This window comes from Schistocerca serialis, chromosome 3 (assembly GCF_023864345.2).
Source record: "Schistocerca serialis cubense isolate TAMUIC-IGC-003099 chromosome 3, iqSchSeri2.2, whole genome shotgun sequence".
NCBI lineage: Eukaryota > Metazoa > Arthropoda > Insecta > Orthoptera > Acrididae > Schistocerca > Schistocerca serialis.
The window spans coordinates 828,523,570-828,547,154 of NC_064640.1; positions in this window are offsets into that span (position 1 = coordinate 828,523,570).

The window sequence follows — 23,585 nt, forward strand, 5'->3', positions numbered from 1 at the left end:
AAAGAGTTCAACGATGTTTGCAGCAGCATGGACTATCAGCTCGGAGACTGTGGCTGTGGTTACCCTTGATGCTGCATCACAGACAGGAGTTCCTGCGATGGTGTACTCAACGACAAACCTGGGTGCAAAATGGCAAAACGTCATTTTTTCAGATGAATCCATGTTCTGTTTACAGCATCATGATGGTCGCATCCGTGTTCGGCGACATGACGGTGAACGCACATTGGCAGCATGTATTCGTCATAGCCTTACTGGCGTATCACCCGGTGTGATGGTATGGGGTGCCATTGGTTACACATCTCATTCACCTCTTGTTCGCATTGATGGCACTTTGAACAGTGGATGTTACATTTCAGATGTGTTACAACCTGTGGCACTACCCTTCATTCGATCCCTGCAAAACTGTACATTTCAGCAGGATAATGCACGAATGCATATTGCAGGTCCTGTATGGGCCTTTCTGGATACAGAAAATGTTCAACTGCTGCCCTGGCGAGCACATTCTCCAGATCTCTCACCAATTGAAAATGACTGGTCAATGGTGGCCGAGCAACTGGCTCATCACAATACGCCAGTCACTATTCTTGATGAACTGTGGTATCGTGTTGAAGCAGCATGGGCAGCTGTACCTGTTCACGCCATCCAAGTTCTGTTTGACTGAATGCCCAGACGTATCAAGACCGTTATTACAGCCAGAGGTGATTGTTCTGGGTACTGATTTCTCCGTATCTATGCACCCAAAGTGTGTGAAAATGTAATCACGTGTCAGTTCTAGTAAAATATATTTGTTCAATGAATATCCATTTATCATCTGCATTTCTTCTTGGTGTAGCAATTTTAATGGCCAGTAGTGTAGATATTTCAGTCTCATAGCGAGTGTGGGCCCTATATGTTCCTTGGATGCTTGCCATGGCAAAGTTAACATTAAAATAATAAGGTACAGCAAGATATGCAGTCAAGTTACTCATATTTTAGAAGCACTTCAGCAGTGTAGTTTGTCATTTTCTTCAGTTCTATAATTTAAAAAATGTAATAAGACTATTCTTGGTGTGCAGTCATAAACAATGAATGATTGAGAAAGCACTGGAGCAGCAGAGACTACAATGTTCAATAGTTCTTCAGTTGCACCTGTTTACTTGGAGCCTCAGATATAATTTACACATCATCATGGCAAATGATAACTGGAGACTATTATTCTTATAAAAATGCTAAGTGTTAATGAGGTAAACTGCTGTGTACAAGTGGAAAAGGTAATTGTGGAAAACAAAATAACTACCAAATATTAAAACCAGCCTGCTGAAAAAACAATGTTGTTTACCATATTTAACACATTCCTACAGGATAGTGTATCATGAGGATTGTTGAGAGTAAGGGCACTGTGAGATATACTTCACAAGGAACTCCTGTTAGCAATGGTTAAGGTACATCTACATCTGTTTATGTTTTAACAACCCAACAGGACCATTATACAAGTGTAGGATCCACATTTGAGGATATGTCAAAGGGCTGTCATCTGAACTATAGAACTGTTCCAAAATAATCTGATAAGAAGGATGTAGCACTACACCCTAAATGACTACATCATGTTACAAAATATGAAAAGAATCTGAGATGGTGTTTTGGTATGTCTGGTAAAAAATTGAGAAAAAATGTTTGTTTCATGAGCAACTCACTTTACTTCTGGACTTAGTCTCCTTTGATGGATATACACTTGGTCCAGTGATCCTCCAACTTTTTCATTCCATAATAAAAATATGTTTTGTCAAAATCTGCAAATTACTCACTGACGACAACTATCACTTCTTCAGTTGAAGACAATTTCTCCCTAGCAAACCAAAGTTGCAAGTTAGGGAATAGGAAGAAGTCACTTGTAGCTAAGTCTGGTGGATGAGGAATTATGTCAAAGCCCAATTCAAGCACTTGCGCTATTGTTACCACTGCTGTGTTGGATGGTGCATTATCCTGGTGAAACACCACTAATGTGCATGCCGACCTTGTTTTTTTTTCAGCCTCTACTAGACGCAAATGGTCCAACAATGAATCATAATAGGGTCTAGTTATGGTAATGCCTTTTTACAGTTAATCTATAAGGATTATTCCTTGGTAATCCCATAAAACAGAGGCGATCATCATACAAGCTGTCAAAATTGTTTTTGCCTTTTCTGACGCGCTTTCACCAGCCTTCATTCATTGTTTTGATGGTGTGTCATGTGGGATCCAGGTTACATAAACAGTCACAAATCAACACAAATGATCTTGCAGACATCACCAGACATTGTGTTGAGATGTTGTGGCAAATTCAATTTTGCTCAACTGTGAACAATTGCGGAGTCCACTTCACACACAGCTTCTTCATAGGTAATTCTCTGTACAGAACATTATGCACTTGCTAAGTTGAGATGCCTAAAAGCTCAGAAAGCGTACAAATTTTTAGTAGTTGGTCTTGCCTTACCATATCACGGCTTTTATCAATGTCTTCCTTTGTTGAGACCTCCATTAGACAGCAGGAGCGTACTTCATATTCAGTGCTTATTTGACTGCATTTAAGATCATTAATCCAAAAATAAATTGTCTCCTATGATGGTGCAGGACTACATGACTTCATCCAATCCCGTTTTGATTTGTGCGGCAGTCCATCTCATCAAATGGAAGTGTTTAATAGCAGCACAAAACTCAGTGTTCTCCATTTTTAATTATAGTCGACGCACTGACCAATTTAGACAGATGTCAACAATGTACTGTACACTATAGATTGTTTAATTTCTTTATACAATCCTTGGAATAATCAGGCTTATCAGTCATGAAAGCTCAACAAAAATGTTCCATTCTTTCATGGAGATTTACCTGTCTTGTCAGAAGACCCTTGTACTTAGTAGTTATCTGTCATATATATGACCAGAATGAAAAGGAACAATTTACAGTGTTACTGAATCTGGTTTACATAATATCTACTGTGATGGTGTTAGGGATGGTGACTTTCATGTAGTAAGCTTTTTTCTGAAATTAGTTATTTTCAACATTAAGTGTATAATTTAATTTAAATTGCTAGTTACTTTTCAGATCTATGTTTGATGTCTCCTCAGGTAATGACAGGCTGTTAATTTTTTTATTTATTTCAATCACAAATGCTCCTTCAGTTTTTAGTTTCTTGTATAAGGCAAGACTTTGACTTACCAACTTCATATATCCTTGAGTACCAGACTCTGATAAATGAGAAACATGTTCTTAACTCTTGTACCTCCTACTTTCTCTTCTAGTGCATGTTATGATCAATTTTAATGCTATGAAGAAGGAGATTGTGTAAAGTGCATCAAGTGTGCATTTCAGTAAGCTGTACAGTCATTTGATCTAATACTCAGCTGAGTTGATAATGTCAGAAATTTCCAGAAAACCTAAGATACTATCAGGCCAGTTTAAAAATCTGAAACTTATAACAGGGCCTTATTCAGCAATATTTGGTTCATTGTATCTTCATTTCAGCCTTGTCACTTAGTAAGTTAGTTTAAGTGAACAACAGCATGGTACTGCAACAGCAAATTCATATTTCTCTTCTCTTCCAAGGTGGTTCTAGTTTGCAAATAGGTATTCATTTCTAGAATAGAAGGAGAAGAAACAATTTAAGTTTATATTGACAGTTGATATACCCGTTGTTCTGGTGTAAGTGGTAAAATAGTTTTATGGCAGCATATTTCAAATGTTTCTGAGCTGTTGAAAGCTTTAGCTGTCAGTAATAAAGTTGTACTGTTTCTTGTGGTGATGAAGATCTGAGTATTAATATCCATTTCAAACAGTGATGGATTACTTAAGACAGATGTCATTAGTGAATATATGTTATGAAGAGATACCAACAAATTGACAAAAAAATGGTTCAAATGGCTCTGAGCACTATGGGACTTAGCATCTGAGGTCATCAGTCCCGTAGAACTTAGAACTACTTAAACCTAACTAACCTAAGGACAGCACACACATCCGTGACTGAGGCAGGATTCGAACCTGCGACCGTAGCAGTCGTGCGGTTCCAGACTGAAGCGCCTAGAACCGCTCGGCCACATCAGCTGGCTAACAAAATGACAGTTTGTGATCATGATGTATTATATTCACCATTTGCATTAAAGTAAAAAACACTTTTATTCTTAACATATAACTCAGACATGAGTGCAAAAAATTAAAGATTGTTTATTAAAACACGTGGCCCATGTTCTTTGTTAATTTGGAAACAGTATACACTACCTGACAAAAAGTGTAAAGCACCCAGAATGAGAGAAAGAAACAAAATGAAACTTCACGGATTAATACAGTAAGTGATGTTATTTCAGATATTACAATACGAGTTCAAATTGATATAGAGCTCACTAATCGGTATGACGTTATATCTCTTCTGGCCTGCATGTATGCATTGACTATGTTTAGAATAGTGCATACAACCTGTTATATCCTCTCCTGGAAAGGGCTGGACAACAGTTGTAACTAGCCTTTGGTATCGTTGATACTGGAACTGGTATGGAACTGATGTCCGACCTGATCCCACACTTGTTCGTCGGGCAGAGATCTGGAATCTTGCTGGCCAGGTGAGTAGCCTACCGCAATATCATGCAGCCAGTTCATAGAGACATGTTCCATGTGTGAGTGATGAGTATCCTGTTGAAAATTGGCACCACAGTAGTGTTGCCTGAGAAGTAACACATGAAGAGGCAGGAAGTTCTTGCTGAAATATTGTGAAATCAGAATTCCCTCACTGACTACCAGCTGTAACCAGAAGTCATACCTAGTGGCTCTCCAGACCGTGATGCCAGGAATAACAGTGCTGTGTCTCTATATGAGTAAAACACTTAAAAGAAAGTGACCTCTCTCCAGGTTGCCATTATACTCAGTAACAGTGATCATCTAGATTAGTGCAGAACCACAATTCATTGTTGAACACAATTCAATGCTGTTCATCAGTACTCCAGTCTTCCTGTGCACAGCATCATTCCAAATGCAGCTGTTTGTGTTGTGATGTTTATTGACAGCCTAAAAATGGGACAGTAATTGCTTAATCCAGCTGCTACTAGTCTCTGATCAATGGTGCAGGATAACACAGGATGGTGCAGGTAGCCTCTTGCTTGTTCTCAAATGGCAGGTGCATATGTGACAGGGTTATGAAGTGCTTCACGTACAGTATGGTGATACTCCCTTGTGGTGGTTACATGTGGTTGACAGGAACCTTGATGATGAGTATGCATTCCCTTACACTCCCATGCAGTCCAACAATGGCCCATTGCCACATTCAAATGCCCCACAAATCTGGATAATCTTCAGCTTACTGAGCTGGCTGGATGAGAACCCACAATGAGACCACATTCTAACTCTGTCAGGTGCTAATAATTCTGTCGAATGTGAGTGGCATCTCCATGTCTTTCACAGGAATAACTAAATCTCTGATGCTGTTCACTCCCCATATATATCCTAGCAGTGTAGGTAACAACATTGAATGTGACAAAACTAATGCACTCTATTGGCCTTTCTGCCTGTTACAGAGAACTACAACTCTAATCACTTACATACCAGCCAATGGTATTTGTGCGTATGAAATTACATTTATATTTGACCATATCCTGTCGGTGCTTCAGTTTTGTTTTATCAAAAAATGGTTCAAATGGCTCTGAGCACTATGGGACTTAACTGCTGAGATCATCAGTCTCCTATAACTTAGAACTACTTAAACCTAACTAACCTAAGGACATCACACACATCCATGCCCGAGGCAGGATTCGAACCTGCGACTGTAGCGCCTAGAACCGCTCGGACACCCATGCCAGCTTTGTTTTATCAGACAGGATATTTGGTCGACTGCCACTTTATTTATTTCAAGCTGTATTTAGATCTGTGTTACTGTGGTCACATCACTGGATTCATATTTAGTAGCGGTGCAGTTCATATGCCAGCCGTTCTAACCTAGTTTAGGTTTATCTAACTTACTTTCAGGGTTTGTCAAGACATTCCTTTCAGCGAGGCAAATGCTCATTCCTCCTTTCTTTTTGTCCTGCCTAACATGCATATCCAGTGACTTTTATGTTGTTAGACATTAACCTATAGTGATCTTTTTTAGTTGTTGCTGTTTTTTGTTGTATCATTAGAACCTGCAAAATAAATCATCATGCATGGAACTGCAATGTTACGATTCACAGCCCAGTTTATAAATTTAATTTCTGGAAACAATGTTACTGTGGTCTTACAACAAAATATTTTTAATGCAATTCAGTAGCAATTCTCTGGCAAATTATTTCCACATAGTTTGTCAGGGAAGAAGTGACAGTAAACTATACATCATTCAGATAGTTGTCTGACTGGAAATAGTCACTATGATTCACAGTAAAATCAAGAAGAAAGATGATTTAAAAGTGTATTGAGCCTCAAACATTGTCTACCATAATTATTACTCTGTTTATAAGCCTCCTGTTTTGTGAAATAGAGGTCAAAAACTTAATGCATATTTCTATAAATTATCCTCCTTTGGATTGCATTAGCCATATTCCTTCTTAAGCTATGCTAGTTTGAATAAACTAGGAAACCGTAATAACCAAAATTTTTTCAAGATTGGGTTCTAAATATTATGAATGCACATTCCTACTTTTGCTCCAGGCAATAGGAGCACCTGTTTGAAAATGGAAGAGCACATTTTCAATTAGCTTTTGTAAGTGGATTTAAATAAAAAATATGACAAAAACTTAGAATTTATTGGAAAATTAATACACCGTTCCTTAATCAGATGAGCTTATTTATGCCAGAATTATGTAAAACAAATTTAAGAGCTAGTTATTCAGACAGAAATAACATGTGTACCATCTCCATTCACTATTCACTGCATCACAAAATTTGTGATTCCAGTTGAAACACAAATAGCACATAAGCCATTGTTCTCCACTGAAATTGTCAGAAAACTTCTTATGGCAAAGTGCACAGATAACATCCACAGAATCATCATCAAGATCCAGATTGATATCATCTTTGGTGTCTACTTGTGAAGGTTCACTAGCCACGTCATTGTCAGAACTAGAGATTTTATACTTTCTTTTAAATTTCCTCTTAGTGTTGGTGATCTGGTACCGAGCGCCATGGGTTTCAAATCCACACCAGATAACATTTAACTTGATGCCCACTAGAGGTCTCTGCAGCAGTCGCACCGTAAGCCATGGCTGTGCGTGTTTCTGGCCCGACTCTAACGTGAGGGTGCCACTGTAGAGCCCGTGGTCCCAGCGGCCAATATCAACATAACCTGTTGTGTATTTAGGTGGCTTCCTTTCACTTAGTGAAGCAGCCTGGTATTCGCCTTGAGTCGGTTGATATCTCGCTTACAGTCATCGTGTTAATGTTGCGTGTGCTTACTTCCCATTTACGAGTGGGCATTGCTTTGATTTTGTGAGTTTATCTCTTGTGACCCCATTGCTTACTACTGTGTTCTTGATCTTGGTGTCTTGCTTGGTTGTCTGTCATCGTGTTTGTCCTTCCATTCCCGTTCGTACATCTTCTTTGTTCGCGGGCCACTCCCGTTCCGTCCTGCTGCGTTTTTGTTAGCTGCACCCCTGCAACCGTTCCTGTCACAATACAACAGGTAGCATTACTCTTTCATGTTGCTTCATATTTTGAAGCCTCATTTGAACAGTTTGTGCCGTTAGAAGCATAAAAGATTTCCAACTTTTTCTTATAAGAAATACTAGTCAACACCATACTCTCAGGATCTTTCATTTTTGAGGCACTGGTTGAAATTTTTGTACAGCTTTTACATCCTTAGGAAAGTTTATAGGATATAGTGATGGCATCAGATGTGGAATGTGACATGATTTGAGGTTGAAAATTTGTACTGAGGCCGGGATTCGAACCTGGGTCTCCTCTTCACTATGCAGATATACTTACCGCTATGCCACACTGGTACAGTGCCTTTGCACAGCTGCTCACCCAATTCTGGCGTGCCTCCCTCCTCAATCCCAGTTCCCTATCATGCCTCAGCCCACGTAATATTCCCCCTAAACTAGGAACACCAAGGTGGTTGAGGAGTGAACGGGAATTAGGATTGAGGATGGAGGCTTGCAGGGTTGGCCACACAGTTGGGTAAACTCACTATGCCAAGGTGGTGAAGAGGTAGCATGTCTGCCTAGTGAGCAGGTGACCTGGGTTCTAATCCCAGCCTTGGTACAAGTGAATTACAGTATTTGTAAAGTAGGAAAGAAAATTATAATTAGGTGACTGATTTTTCAAATGAACCAGTATGTGCAGTGTGGCTCTTAATTGTCATATTATTCTGTGCAGCCTGCTTAGCCTGAAAAACCAAAATTCTGGCGGGATATGTTGGGGAGGGGGATCAGGGGGGAAGGAAAGAGGAGGAGAGATAAGAAATGCAAATGCATAATATCCTATAACAACAAATTCAATGAGTCACAACTGAAATCACTCACATATATATGGGAATACTGATTGTTTACAGAGAAGGATGGCATTCATTGTGCCAGGTATTTTTGACTTACAAGAGAGAATCACAAAAATTTCTTAAAATTAAACTTAAAACTGTTTAGATCAGAATAGAATATTTATTAAAAGACTCTGAATTCAGTCTTAAAGTGACTGAAAGAAAGACAGTCTGACGACCATATACACTGATACATAAGTACAATTCAGATATAGAAGTAAATATACCTTGTACCTATTTTATTGTATCTGAAGGTGATTGCTATTTGACTGAAACTGGTTGAAGTTTGTTAGAAAATGTTCGGTTATGATCAAAACTGTTTTAACATGCTCCATGAAAATCACAGTTCTATTCTCCATTAAAATGTTTTCTATAGTTACATAATGGAAATGCTGTAAAATCTGACCTGACAGATGCCTGAAGATAGACATCAACTATCCTATAAAAGCTTACTTATCATGTTCCAGGCAACAGTATTAAGCGAGAAATGTAGAGAACTAGTTCAGGGACTGTGCATTGTTCCTGTGGTGGCCTATAGCCCAAATCAGACTTATTACAGAGCACACAGACACGTAAGTGAAAGGAATGGTAGGAGAACCAGATACGGGGCATAATGGGAGTACCCTCTGGTATGTACTTCACAGTATTTTGCGGAGTGAGATTACAGATGTATACATAGATCTCTTTATTTTAAAAAAAGTTGTGCACATTCAGTCTTATGCTTTCAGCTGCATTGTGCTTCAAACAGATATTCCTGAGCCCATACTGTGAGAAGCTAATTATTCTGAGGTGACAAAAGTCAAAGGATACCTCCTAATACTATGTTGGACCTCCTTTTGCCCTGCGTAGTGCAGCAACTCATCATGACATAGACCTCAAGAACTCATTGAAAGTCCCTTGCAGAAATATTGAGCCATGCTGCCTCTATAGATAGCCATAATTGTGAGAATGTTGCCTGTGCAGGACTTTATGCATGGTCTGACCTCTCAATGATGTCCCATGAATCTTTCATGGGATTAATGTTGAGGAATTGGAGTGGCCAAATCATTTGCTCAAATTGTCCAGAATGTTCTTCAAACCACCTGTGAACAATTGTGGCCCAATGACGTGGTGCATTGTTACCCATAAAAATTCGACCACAAATGGCAGCAAATGACCCCCAACTAGCCAAACATAACCATTTACAGTGAATGATCGGTTCAGTTGTACCAAAGGACTCAATCCATTCCATGTAAACACAGCCCACAGAATTATCGAGTCACCTCCAGCTTGCACAGTGCCTTATTGAGAACTTGGATCCATGGTTTCTGTGGCATCTATGTCACACTCAAACACTACCATCAGCCCTTACCAACTGAAACTGGGACTCATCTGATCAGATCATAGTTTTCCAATAATCTGATTTGGTCACAAGCCAAGGAGAGGCACTCCAGTTGATGTCATGCTGTTAGCAAAGGCACTCGTGTTGTTTGTCTGTTGCCATAACCCATTAACACCAAATTTTGCTGCACTGTCCTAACAGATAAGTTTGTTGTACATCCCACAAGCATTACTGCAGTTATTTTGCGCAGTGTTGCTTGTCTGTTAGCACTGACAACTATAAGCAAACAATGCTGTTCTCAATCGTTAAGTAAATGCCTTGTCACCATCAAGAAGGGCTTGTACTTTGCTGAATTTTGTGTGGTTTCATGTGTAAACATCAACGCAACACATGCCAGATGGACACTGGGGGCATGTCGAGCTGTTGAGGTACAAGGTGAACTGATTTCTATGAACACCTTGGGAAACTATGACAGATGTGTTCGAGATCTGTCTCAAACACTTGGGGATGTCCAGTGATTTACCTTTACACAAACAGTTTGTTCCTTGGAATTGTTCATGCCATCATCTAATGCTCTGTACTGTAGGAGGATCCACACCATACATAATACAAAAGTCATGGTGAACCGTTATTATTGACCGGCACTGCGCAAATCATAGAACAGAAAACAGTCATGGTTTTTTTTAATTGGATTATTTTTTTTTGACTCACCCTGTATAATTTAAAACATAAGTAGGCCAAAATTTGCTTGTAGACCTGAAAAGGAAGCTTGCTGGAGAAGATATATGTCTTTCACATGACAGAAGCAAAGCAATGTGAATTATAGTATGATATGCGTATTGTACTACAGTTCACATTGACGGGGTACTGATAGTCAAGTATTTTATGTCAGAGTATGGTGCTTTAATTATTGAAACTAGTCATACGTTAATAAAAATGCTTTGTATATCAGGTGGTAGCTTTTTAATTAAAATCAGTATTTCTGTCACTACATGCCAGTGATGATATTATTTCAAAATCTCACAACTTTAACAGTGTGATATTTTATGTAATATGAAACTATAGCCTGTACCCACCATTAACAGTATTTCACTTAGCACCTTTACTTTGAACAAAACTCTCGAGACTATAGCAATACAGGCATGTAAATAATTGGAATGCTGCTTCTTTCATTTGTTTCAATATGTTCTCTCTCTCTCTCTCTCTCTCTCTCTCTGTGTCTGTCTCTCACACACACACTCAGAGGAGCACCTTTCCATTTCTGTCTTGCCTTCCTTACTTTCCTCCAGTTCGCTGGCTCTACTTGTGTGCTAACAAACCATGTCAGGTTTGATGTTGGCACCAGGTAAAGTCATTTTGTGAACGGGCCTGTTTATCCAACTTGAATGTTCTCTGCTTCTGGTCGAACCCACATCCCATTTCTATAGGCTAACAACAAAAGAACAGTCTGTGTTAAATGAAGCTTGTCATTCCCTAGCCTTATTTGTCATTTTCAAGGTGCTTGGTTGTCATTCTAATTTATTCCCTGAAAGTTTCCCGAGAAATTTAGAAATTAGTATAGGTAAAAATATAAATGTCTTTACTGAACTATTTTTTGTGTGGGGGTACGTGTGGGGGGTGGGGGCGGGGGGTGTGGGGGTGTTTATGACCTTATGATATTGTCTCACTTGGATCTGCAGCAACTAGACTATAGGAGAACATTTGCCTAAGGTTTGCTACAAAAGTGAAAATCCATTGTTTGTATACTCCAACTTGATTGCAGACAAGGAAAATTTCTAAAGATATAAAGCAGCAAATTTTCAAAACTCATTATTGTGGATAGATTAAAACCTGCATGGTACAGTGATACTAGATACCAACAGTAGTTTAATGTGTGGGTTGGAAATTTTCCAAATTTCTAACTGGTATATATTACAGGTACTGTGTACAGTATTGTAGAAACTTCAAGAAAGGACTAAAGGGCACAACATAAAGCATACGCATGACATAGTTGCTATAACAAGACACATGTATTTTATTATATGACACCAACCAAAGACATAGTACACAGAAGAGAGATTAATATAAACTTTTCACTTCAACACTTCCCTTAAATGTTTTTCTTGCTAAATGCCATACTTAACACATTACAAATAAAGATCTTAAATATTTAAGCTGAACATGTGGCAATGGTTTGGTGGAAATATCTGCAGCTTGCTGATTGCCTGGTTCATATTCAATGGCTAGCTGGTCTTCTAGAATTTTCTGAAGGATGTAGTGCACGTGAACGTCAATATGCTTTGACCTCTTGTGAAATTCAAAATTTTTGGCCAGTTTAATAGTTCTTGCATTATCAACAAGAAGAACAGGAACACTCTCCAGTGGTGAAATTTCTTCATAGAGCTTAGATAGCCATATTCCTTCTCTCGCCCCTTCATTGGCAGCCACATACTCTGACTATGTTGTTGACATTGATATGCAATGTTGCCGCCTACTAGCCCAGGCAACTCCTCCTTCGCAAAATCTTGCAACCACTCAACTAACTGAGCGTCAGGTTGTTGGATCACTGGCATAATCAACATCAGTATATATCTCCAGCTTCTGTTTGCATGGCTAGCATCACATGTTATACCCAGTGACACTGAAATTTTATATACTTTAGGATTCTTTTTACCACAGACCAGTGATTTTCTCAGGGAGTCTCTAAAAATTTTGACACATAGCTCACTGTAAATGCTATATCGGGCCTTGTACCAACAGATAAATAAAATAGACAGCCAACTGCTTCTCAATATGGAGTGTTAGTTGGTTTATCACTGGTTAACTCATTTGGCTGCAGATACTGCTTAATTGGAGTTGTCACAGGATTTCCCTCTTTCATGTTAAACTGTCTAAGAATATATTTAGCATAACTTTCATGATTAATTTCTATTGGTCCATTATCATGTCATACAACATTAATATTTCTGAAATACCCTACTGGCTCAACAGTAATTTTAAACTCATGTTGAATTTCTGTTAGGAAAACTTCAGTATCCTTCTTCTTACTTGCAGATATTAATCCATCATCAACATACAGAACTACCATCAACTTGTCATTGCAGTTTTCTCAATATAACAATCACAGGTCTGCCTTACTTCCCACAAGCCTAAGATTTATTAGGAAGTCCTTGAACTCTTGGTTACAGCACCTTGGAGATTGTTTGAGTTCATATAAACTTTTATGAAATTTGCATGCCTGATTTGGTCCATCACTAAATCCCTCAGGCTGCTCCATATATATTTCTTCTTTTACGAAGTCATTCAAAAAAGCAGATTTTACATTGAATTGTGCCAACAGAAGTTGCTCACTAGCAGAAACACTCAAAATTGCTCTAATTGTATTGTATCTAGCAACAGGAATGAACATTTCATTAAAGTCAATTTTACCAAAAGTCTTATGTTTAATTCTATAAACCGAATGGTTTGTAATAGGCATATGGTCTGGTGGCAGAGGTTCCAAAGTCCACGTAGCATTTTCCTTCAATGAAGGCATTTCTTCCTCCATAGCTTTTCTCCAATGTTCATGGTCTACAGAATTAATTGTCTCTGTATAATTCTTTGGCTCATTTATTTCAGCCAGCATAATTTCAATAAGACACTGTGGTTTCTACAGTAGTTGCTTGTTTCTCAATTTTCTTTCCCTAGAACTTTCTTTTGTAGGTTCCTTTAACACACTTGTGTCTTCATGATTCTTCAGTCCTTCATTGCTTGCTTCACTTTGGAGTAACACCATTGCCTTACCAGTTTTCTCAGGTTAAGAAATAACATCCTTACTCCAAAAATGGTTCAAACGGCTATGAGCACTATGGGACTCAACATCTGAGGTAATCAGTCCCCTAGAACTTAGATCTACTTAAACCTAACTAACCTAAGGACATCACACACGTCCATGCCCAAGGCAGGATTCGAACCTGCGACTGTAGCGGTCACGTGGTTCCAGATTGAAGCGCCTAGAACCATTCGGCCACATCGGCCAGCATCCTTACTCCAAATAATCCGTTTTTCTGATTCAATTCACACTCAAAAGCCATTAATGCCATCAGAATAACCAACAAAGATTCCTGTTTTTCCCTTTGGATCCCATTTCTTTAGCTTTTCTATCAGAATATGGACAAAACGCTTCATTCTATAAATATGAAGTTTATTTAGCTGTATTGTCTTTCCAGTGAATACCTCATAAGGTGTTTTGCCATGCACATGACTTGTGCCAGTTTTGTTTAACACATAAACAACTGTTTTTACTGCTTCTGCCCACAAAAACTAAGGCAGGCCCTGAGCTTGAAACACGGTTCGAGCCAGTTCGACAACTGTTCTGTTAGTGCGCTCAGCACATCCATTCTGCTCTGGAGTATAAGGATTTGTGATGATGATTTGTATGCCATTTAATTTCATCAAATCTTAATTTCAGTATTATCAAATTCTCGTCCACCATCACATTGAAATGCTTTAGGTAGTTGACCACAAGAATTTTTCACAATGCTCACGATTTATGCAATCTTCTCTGCAGTCTCAGACTTCTGCTTGAGGAAATATATCATGCATAATCTTGAAAAGTCACAAGTGAAGCAAAGAAAATATTGTGCTCCTCCCAGCGATTTACACTCCATAGGTCCACACAGATCAGCATGAGTCACTTCTCCAGGTTGTGTGGCACGCTGCTGTCCTAACTGAGAATTGCTGTGATGCTGCTTCCCCTTAACACATGCCTCACAAAATTCTTCACCAACATCTTCAGCTTCAACACCACACTGCTTCAAGAATTGTTGGACATGACATTTGTTTCGATGACCCAAGTGTTCATGCCAAATTTGCAGAGAGTCCTTTGATGCAAGACTTACCTCAGGATCACAAGGCTGAATTTGTTTTGTCACTTGAATCAACTTCTTCAATAGGTTGCCACTATGTATGCCACATGCATTTACAATGCCATTGTTTCGGAACTCACACTTGTCTTTCGATGAATAAAAGTCCAATTCCTTGTCCATAGCAGATGATACAGAAAAGAGATTTCTTCACCCTTCTGGAGTATACAAAACATTATCCATATGGCATAACTTCCATTTTCCATTGACAAAGGCTTCAAAATAAATAGTCCCTTTTCCTAGTGTGTTCATAGTTGAATATTTGCCCATGCATATCTGCAGTGGTGTTGCAAACTTAGTAAATGATGTATACCACTCAATTTTCTTAGCATGTGATTCGTCACTCCACAATCAGCGATCCATGAGCCCTCACCCTATTCTGCATTTATTACTGCACCAATCAAAGCTTGGTTAGGCAAATCACTTTTATTTTGGTTGTGGATTTTTTTTTTTGCATGTTTTTCCCATTTGGACATATTTTTTTTAATTTGGCGAAGTCCATAACTGAAACATTGAGCTTCTTTTTGTTTGTAGACTTTTCGTATTTGTTTGACAAAGTAACATTCCTCATAATGGTGCAGTCTGCATTTTTAATGTTTGCTTTGGTAACAGAAAGTGCAGGTACCTTGTCTCATTTCTCCCTCCAACAAGCACGAGGACTGTCATCAGAAGTTAACATGTCCATCAAATGTTTTAGTGTTTGTTGATCTTCAGATCTTGTTCACCATGACTGTCACAGACTTTCATAGCTGTCAGGCAGTGTGTCAAGTAGTCAAACCATTAACAATGATTCATCAGGTTTCACATTGTGTTGTTGCATTCGAAGAACCAAGTTTTCATAGCAAGTGAGATGTGTCACCATGTCATCGCCTGAACTCATGTAAAAATTTAGGAATTCTGATGAACAGAATACGCAGCTTGCTTTGTTTTCCATTCAAACATGGGATGTAGCTTGTCCCGTGCAGTCTCACATGCAACGAACATTGCCGTGACTTTTTCTTCCACAGTTCTAACAATAACCTGATTCGCTGCACTATCAGCTTTGTCCCATGTTTTTAGTGCAGCATTAAACACATCTATCTGTGCTGATGTTGAATCCACTGGCAAAGCCAATACACACTTTGTATGCACTGTCTGATGCACATAACAAATTTTGAACTGTGAACCTCCAAATAGTCCAATTTTCAGCTCCACACAGCTTCTCTATACCATGAAAATCCTTTGCAGTCCCTTAAAACAGTTCAGATTTACAAGCCCAAAAATTCCACAAAAGGAAAATGCAGCAGTTGTTCTTATATATACAATACAAACTATTTATAGCACACAACACACGCTAACACATTTCTCATGCCACGAAATGTAAAATTGTAATACCCAATTCCTTTCTTGAATCATGTACTGGGCCCATAACCTGCTGCAGAAACTTCAGGAAAGAACTAAAGTATGACTGATGACCATAGATGTTAAGTCCCATAGTGCTCAGAGCCAAGAACTAAAGTACACTACATAAAGCATACACATGACGTAGTTGCTATAATAAGACTCATGTATTTTATTTTATGACACCAATCAAAGACATAGATATAGTACACAGCCGAGAGATTAGTATAAACAATTAACTTCAACAAAAGAAAGTTGTAGTGAAGGAGAATTGAGAAATAGGTAACAACTGAAAAAACCAGAGTGCCTTACTGGAATGATACTGGCTGAAATAAATGAGCCAAAGAATTATACAGAGTTTCTTAATTCTGTAGACCATGAACGCTGGAGAAGAGCAATGAACTCATTTCTTCCTCCATTGCTCTTCTCCAGTGTTCATGGTCTACAGAATTAATAGCCTCTGTATAATACTTTGACTCATTTATTTTAGCCAGTATCATTTCAGTAAGGCGCTCTGGTTTCTTCAGTTGTTGCCTATTTCCCAATTCTTGTATTTTTATAAATGAAATATAGAACAAGTGCTTTGTGTGTGAGAAAGCTCCAATACTGTTTCGTGTTTCAGGTACACAGGAAGCTATCTACTTACTGGTGGATTAGTACGGGTCAATCAGTTCGATGGCAAAGAGATTTCCCTTGATGTCAGTTCTATGTAATGTGTGTTGAAAGGTGGTTTAATGTTATGTAAAGAAAATGTAATAATTAAATAAATGAGTTTGCCATAAGGACAATGTCAATTCATTGAATAATGATTATTATATCACTGTGTGGAGTATCAGTGGTTTGTTATAATCAGAACATTCAAAATTTCAAATTGAAACTCTTAAATATAATTATGTGATGTATAGTTGTTCATCCTATGCTTATGGATTCTCTCTATGGCTTCTTTGTCAGGAAGCTGATTGAGGTTTACATTGCAATCAGAATAACATTCCTTCACCTATTCATATCTTCATCACTTGTTGTTACCCCTTATTCCATTGTAAAATTTAAAAGAGAACTGTGTATAATATACATTTTCTTTGCAGGGTCTGATAAGAAGTGGTAAACACATGTATTTGTGCCGATGTTGCATCTGCTGGCAAAGGCGCCGGTTTTTCTACATTGCCAATAAATACTTCATATGCACTGGCCGTTGCATGTAATAAATTTTGTACTGCAAACTTCCAAATAGTCCAATTTTCAGCCCCACATGGCTTCTCTATACCATGAGAATCCATTGCAGTCACGTAAAGCTCTTAAATATAATTAAGTGATATATAGTTGTTCATCCTGTGCTAATGAAATTTCTCTATGGCTTCTTTGTCAGGAAGCTGATTAAAGTTTACATTGCAATCAAAATAACATTCCTTCAGCTATTCATATCTTCATCACTTGTTGTTACCTGTCATTCCCCCATAAAATTTAAAAGAGAACTGTGTATAATATACACTTTCTTCACAAGGTCTGATAAGAAATGGTAAAAGAAAGGTGAGTTCATGATACTGTTATGATTGCTTACTCTTTTCTACTATGAACAGCCTCCCACCCCTTTACAGACACACACACACACACACACACACACACACACACACACACACACACACACACACACACACACACACACACACACACATAATCCGTAATGTATAAGAAATGCTACACAGAATTTACCAACATTAGTGATCCCTTGTAAAGATACAAGGAACAACTGCTAATTCAGTGTCTGTGTATAATTATACATATGAGTGCCAGAAGAGATTTATAATGATACTGTGTACCATATCCCACATTCGATACTGTACCTTGCAGAGTGCTGAGTAGAAAACCATGTTACCATAAACTGTGAAGACTGGTCTTAGATTTTGATCCCTCTACTGAATTCATATTCAGTAGAGGGATCAAAATCTAAGACCAGTCTTCACAGTTTATGGTAACATGGTATTGTGTTATACTCAATGAATAATATGTCAGCTGTTTTCAAATGACCATTTTTCAGAGATAGTGATGAATGCAGCTTTGATTAGTAGAAATTCTGATGCTGTGAGACTTTCCTCATCATCCTTTGCTGTGCATAGCTGAGGGCCCCACAAAGTTCACTTTAGCTTATAGTCTTTCAGACATTAGTAATCAGCAAAGTGATTAAAAAAATAATACAGGGTGATATTGAGCATCTTTCTTAGTAATTTAGAAACCTGATCATTATGCATGTATATAGTTACATTTTATCAATGTATTAGTGTCACTATGTGCTTTCCCAGTCTGAGAGAAGCAACAGTTTGTATGTGAACTATAATGTTTTGTATATATCTGTGGAGTAAAAGGAACTGTTTACAGTTCCATACTACTCAATTAGTCACAGCATTATCATCAGTAACATATCCACCTCGGTTGAACATCTTACTGCAGAATTGGTACGATTCACTATCTGCATGGCACTGTGATTCACTGCTATGTGTGCACTGGATGAGATGAAAAGAAGTCATTCTGCATTTAGTGAAGATGCTCATTGTTATGGCGTAAATTCAGTGCCAGTCTGAAACGACAATGAAGGGAAGGCTCTGAGAAGAGGTCAGCCAATCTCATGCTGACTGACCTCCCTCCAGGAGGACAATACGACAACAGTGGCTACTAGGTGAAGAAAACATAAGCGCCACGCCTGACTGGTGGCAACTACTTTGATAGTAGCTTCAACATTAGCCACTTTGTTAGCCATCACATTGTAGCCTCTTTATTAGCAAACTCTGTTTCACACAGATAGAGATCAGCAGTCGTTACAAGAATTCTCAGATCAAAGTTAAGTATTTGTACTTGTCTTGTTGTAAATAAAACTCATTAATGGAAGTTGTTTGACTGTTTGTCTAGTGAACCGAATATGCAGAATTACTAGACACAACTCGTAACATGTAACTCTGTCACTGTGCATGCCAGAGTAAGATTTACCTGAAGTACTCTTGCTGCTCGTCTTACAAAAGGAACATCTGGATGAACTATACTTCTGCCAAACTCTACTTAATCAAATTTTATTCCCTTGATATTCTTCTCTCTGAACATATGTGCAGTATGAGAAGAGGAGGTGGTTCCTTCGGGTTTCCAACTGAATTTAGTGAATGAAAACTTACAGTATGTTCTGTTATATGCCCCTGCTGTTACTCTCAAAACATTTAAGAGGACAGTAATGTGATAACTGATACTTTTTTCAACTATTCCGATTTCAGGTTAGTCATTTGGAATAAGTACAATTTCATGTAAATGCTTGAAATATTAATTCTTTTTAATGCAAAATTTTATGTACATAGTTTGATGTGGTTATGTTCTATTGGGCATTTCTTAGAATTCTTCTGGTGAATAGAATGAGGTTTCTAATGAGAGACAGTACAGCATTTTCTTTAACAGTTTTATTAACACTCTTTGTATTTAGAAAAAGTGTTTTATGGACTATTTCAGTTGCCTTATAAACTCTGCTGTTTTTAGGTCTTGCTAATATTTTCTGCGGTAAGAGTAGAGATGTACATGATCTGGCACTGTACTCATGTCTTTGAATTGTTACAATCATGTTAGGTAGTTCAAGACATATGTAATTAAAACTCCCAAAATGTATAAATTGATCACTATAAAGATTTTATATTAACGAACAAAATCATACACTTTATAATTTTATCAGCCCTTGTCATTACTCTGACTGTCTTATTCCAAATTACAAGAATATCAATTACTTTTTTGTTGTATGCCAAGAGCATGATAAAAAAAATCAGCTCCTGAGCCAGGCCCTGAGTTCCAAAGGACATTGACCAGTATCTGTAACTGTCTCTGTAATGCAGTGTCATGTGGATGCAGTGCAGACAGGGATGCAATCAGCAATACTGCTCTCCCTGCCAGTTTGCTGACTTTTCTACATCTACATCTACATTTATACTCTGCAAGCCACCCAACGGTGTGTGGCGAGGGCTTTTTACGTGCCACTGTCATTACCTCCCTTTCCTGTTCCAGTTGCGTATGGTTCAAAGGAAAAATGACTGCCAGAAAGCCTCTGTGCGTGTTCGAATATCTCTAATTTTACATTCATGATCTCCTCGGGATGTATAAGTTGGAAGAAGCAGTATATTCGATACCTTATCCAGAAATGCACCTTCTCGAAACCTGCACAGCAAGCTACACCTCGATGCAGACCGCCTCTCTTGCAGAGTCTGCCACTTGAGTTTGCTAAGCATCTCCGTAATGCTATCACACTTACCAAATAACCCTGTCACAAAACGCACCACTCTTCTTCGGATCTTCTCTATCTCCTCTGTCAACCCGACCTGGTACGGATCCCATACTGATGAGCAATACTCAAGTATAGTTCGAACGAGTGTTTTGTAAGCCACCTCCTTTATTCATGGACTACATTTTCTAAGGACTCTCCCTATCAATGAATCTCAACCTGGCACCTGCCTTACCAACAATTAATTTTATATGATCATTCCACATCAAATCGTTCTGTACGCATACTCCCAGATATTTTACAGAAGTAACTGCTACCATTGTTTGTTCCGCTATCATATAATCATACAATAAAGGATCCTTCTTTCGATGTATTCGCAATACACTACATTTGTCCATGTTAAGGGTCAGTTGCCACTCCCTGCACCAAGTGCCTATCCGCTGTAGATCTTCCTGCATTTTGCTGCAATTTTCTAATGCTCCAACTTCTCTGTATACTACATCATCATCTGCTTTTCAGACTGTTGTAACTGACAATTCGAAAGTTGTTACAAAACAACTTTTATTTATGGGAGTCTAAATGGAAATGACTGAACAACAGCTAAGAGACACAATCACAGCTAATGTTTGCCATTGCTTACGCCTTGGGCGTAGACAACCTCAGTCCTGTGTGGTGTTAGATGTGTTGCCAGCCTGCACGGGCTACCGTGACAACAGCGTAACACCTGTCCCCCCTTGGAAGATCTGGTGCAGCAGGGGTGACTGTGCGGGAGAGAGCACCAATGTGGCCTGGTGGCATAGGCTGATCGGTAGTAAAGTCGTCCTGACGGAGGCAGTGAAAACCGAGTGCTGGTGAGTAGGACACCGCCTTCCACATGATGCTGAGGGAATGTCGAAGAGGTGGCAGTTGCGAGGCAACAGTGGGCTGGGCAAGCAGCATGGGAACGTCTGTGTTGTCCAACCAGGGCGGCGCCGAAGAGGGGCCAGGAAGTGGATCCCGGGGATGGTCTCGGGGTTGTCCCAGGTCCAGAGGAGGCGGTGGCGATGTGGGGCTAGCAGCCCGTGACTGTTGGCCATTTCCTCAAAGATCCCCCAGTAACTGAGGAGAGGGCAGCAACATAGGCCTCACGGAAGAGGACGGCAATGGGAGAGAGAGAGAATCCGGTGATTGGAGCTGCGGTGGGTCGAGGAAATGAGGACGGAATTGGTTGCGGTGATGCAAAACCACCCTGTCGTCCGGACAGACATCGAACAGTTGTCGACTACAGGTCCAGAGAATAACCACTGGCAGCCAGCAGGGCTGGGACCCAAATCCGTGTGCCCACACCTTGGAGCCGGATGAATATCTGGAAGCGTCAGGTCAGGCGCAAGGCAGGAGGAGATGGAGTAGGGTTCATGGCTGGTGACCATGGAGCAGTAGGCGGGACTCTTGTCACTCACCAGCGTGGTCCTGTAGAAACTGAGAAATATCGTAAGAGCATCTTCCGGAGAATGGTCCTCCGTGTACTTCTGCATCTGAGTTTTAAAAGTGCAAAAAAGGCTCTCTACCCTGCTATTGGATTGTGGATGAAAAGGCGGGGTAAAGACATGGTGGATACCATTATCGTGACAGAATTTGGCGAACTCTTGACTGCAAAATTGCGGGCCGTTATCAGTGACCAAGGTGACTGGTAGGCCTTCAATGGAAAATATTTTGGACAGGGCCATGATAGTAGTCTCTGTGATGATAGAGGAGCATTGGACAATGAAAGGGAATTGGGCATAGGCATCCATGATGAGCAACCAGTAAGCGCCAAGGAAGTGTCACGCAAGATCCACCTGGATGCATTATCATGGGAGGGAAGCCACAGACCAGTATTGGAATGACTAGCACAGAGCGAGAAGGGCCTTGGTACATTGCTGACAACCCCGGACCATGCTCTCCACGTCTACTGTCATGCCAACCCAGAAGATATGGCAAGGTGTGAGGGGTTTCGTCCGGACAATACCCCATTGACCTTGATGTAAGACGTTGAGAATCTGGGACCACAGGTATGTTGGTACGATGACTTGTGGATAGGTGTCATGTTCCACATGGAGGATCATGGCTACCGGTTGATGGCAGATGGAGAAAAAGAATCGGAGGTCAGCCTGGGTGTGAGGCAGAGGAAGCGTCAGCCAGCTGCAGAGAATATAGCTCTGCACCAGTTGCAGGAGCGAATCTGTGGCCGTCGTGGGGGCCATCTGTGCAGCTGTGACGGGGAATGCCGCCAACGCTGCCTGTATGTCTTCATCGACTTGAAAAATTAGGATGTCCAATGAATCGAACGTCGAATCTTGGCTGGAGGGGAGCCGAGACAAGGCTTCGACGTTGGCATGCTGGGCAGTGGGATTGAAGTGGATGGTGTACCTAAAACGTTAAAGGAATAGGACTCATCGCTGCAGACGGTGGGAACTCTTCATGGGTAACTGGGCTGCTGGTGAAAATAAGGCCACAAGGGGCTTATGGTCAATGATGAAACGAAATTAGGTACCATAAAGGTACAGGCGGAATTTGGTACAGGCAAACAAGATGGCGAGGGCCTCCTCCTCAATTTGGGAATATTTGCTTTGGGCCTCGGTAAGGGATTTAGATATGTACGCCACCGAGCATTCTGATCCATCCGGTAGATGGTGCGAAAGGACAGCCCCAATACCAAAGTCTGAGGTGTCCATAGCCAAGAGAAGAGGAAGAGAGGGGGTATACAGCATGAGACTCTCAGCCGAGTGCAATCCTCGCTTTAAGGTTCAGAAAGCCGACACAAGCCGAGGACCCATGAAAAGGCACCGTATTTTAGCATAGGCGATAGAAGGTCGCCGCAATGTGAACAGTGGAGGGAATGAACTTTCGATAGTACACAATTTTACCCAGGAAAGACCGCAATTGGTGGACATCACTCGGACAAGGAAGGGCCTCTATAGTGGCGACGTGGCAGGAGGTAGGAGATATGGCATTCTGGGAAATGATGTGAGCCAGGTAGAACATAGCAGGTTGAAAAAAGGAGCATTTAACAAGGTTGCATTTTAGGCCTGCAGTCCACAGGCGCAGGAGTAATTGTCGCAGATGACTGTGATGTTCATCCACAGTACAGCCAGTGACGATGATGTTGTTGAGGTAGTTGATACATCTGGGAACATCCCACAAGAGCTGTTCCAAGTAAAGTTGAAAGATGACCGGTGCACTAGTGATGCCATACATGAGACGGTTCAACCGCAACAGCTCCAACTTTCTGTTGAAATAAGTGTTCACACTGTCTGAATTGCCTGCTTTCCTAGTTCCACAACATCCTACTGCACGTAA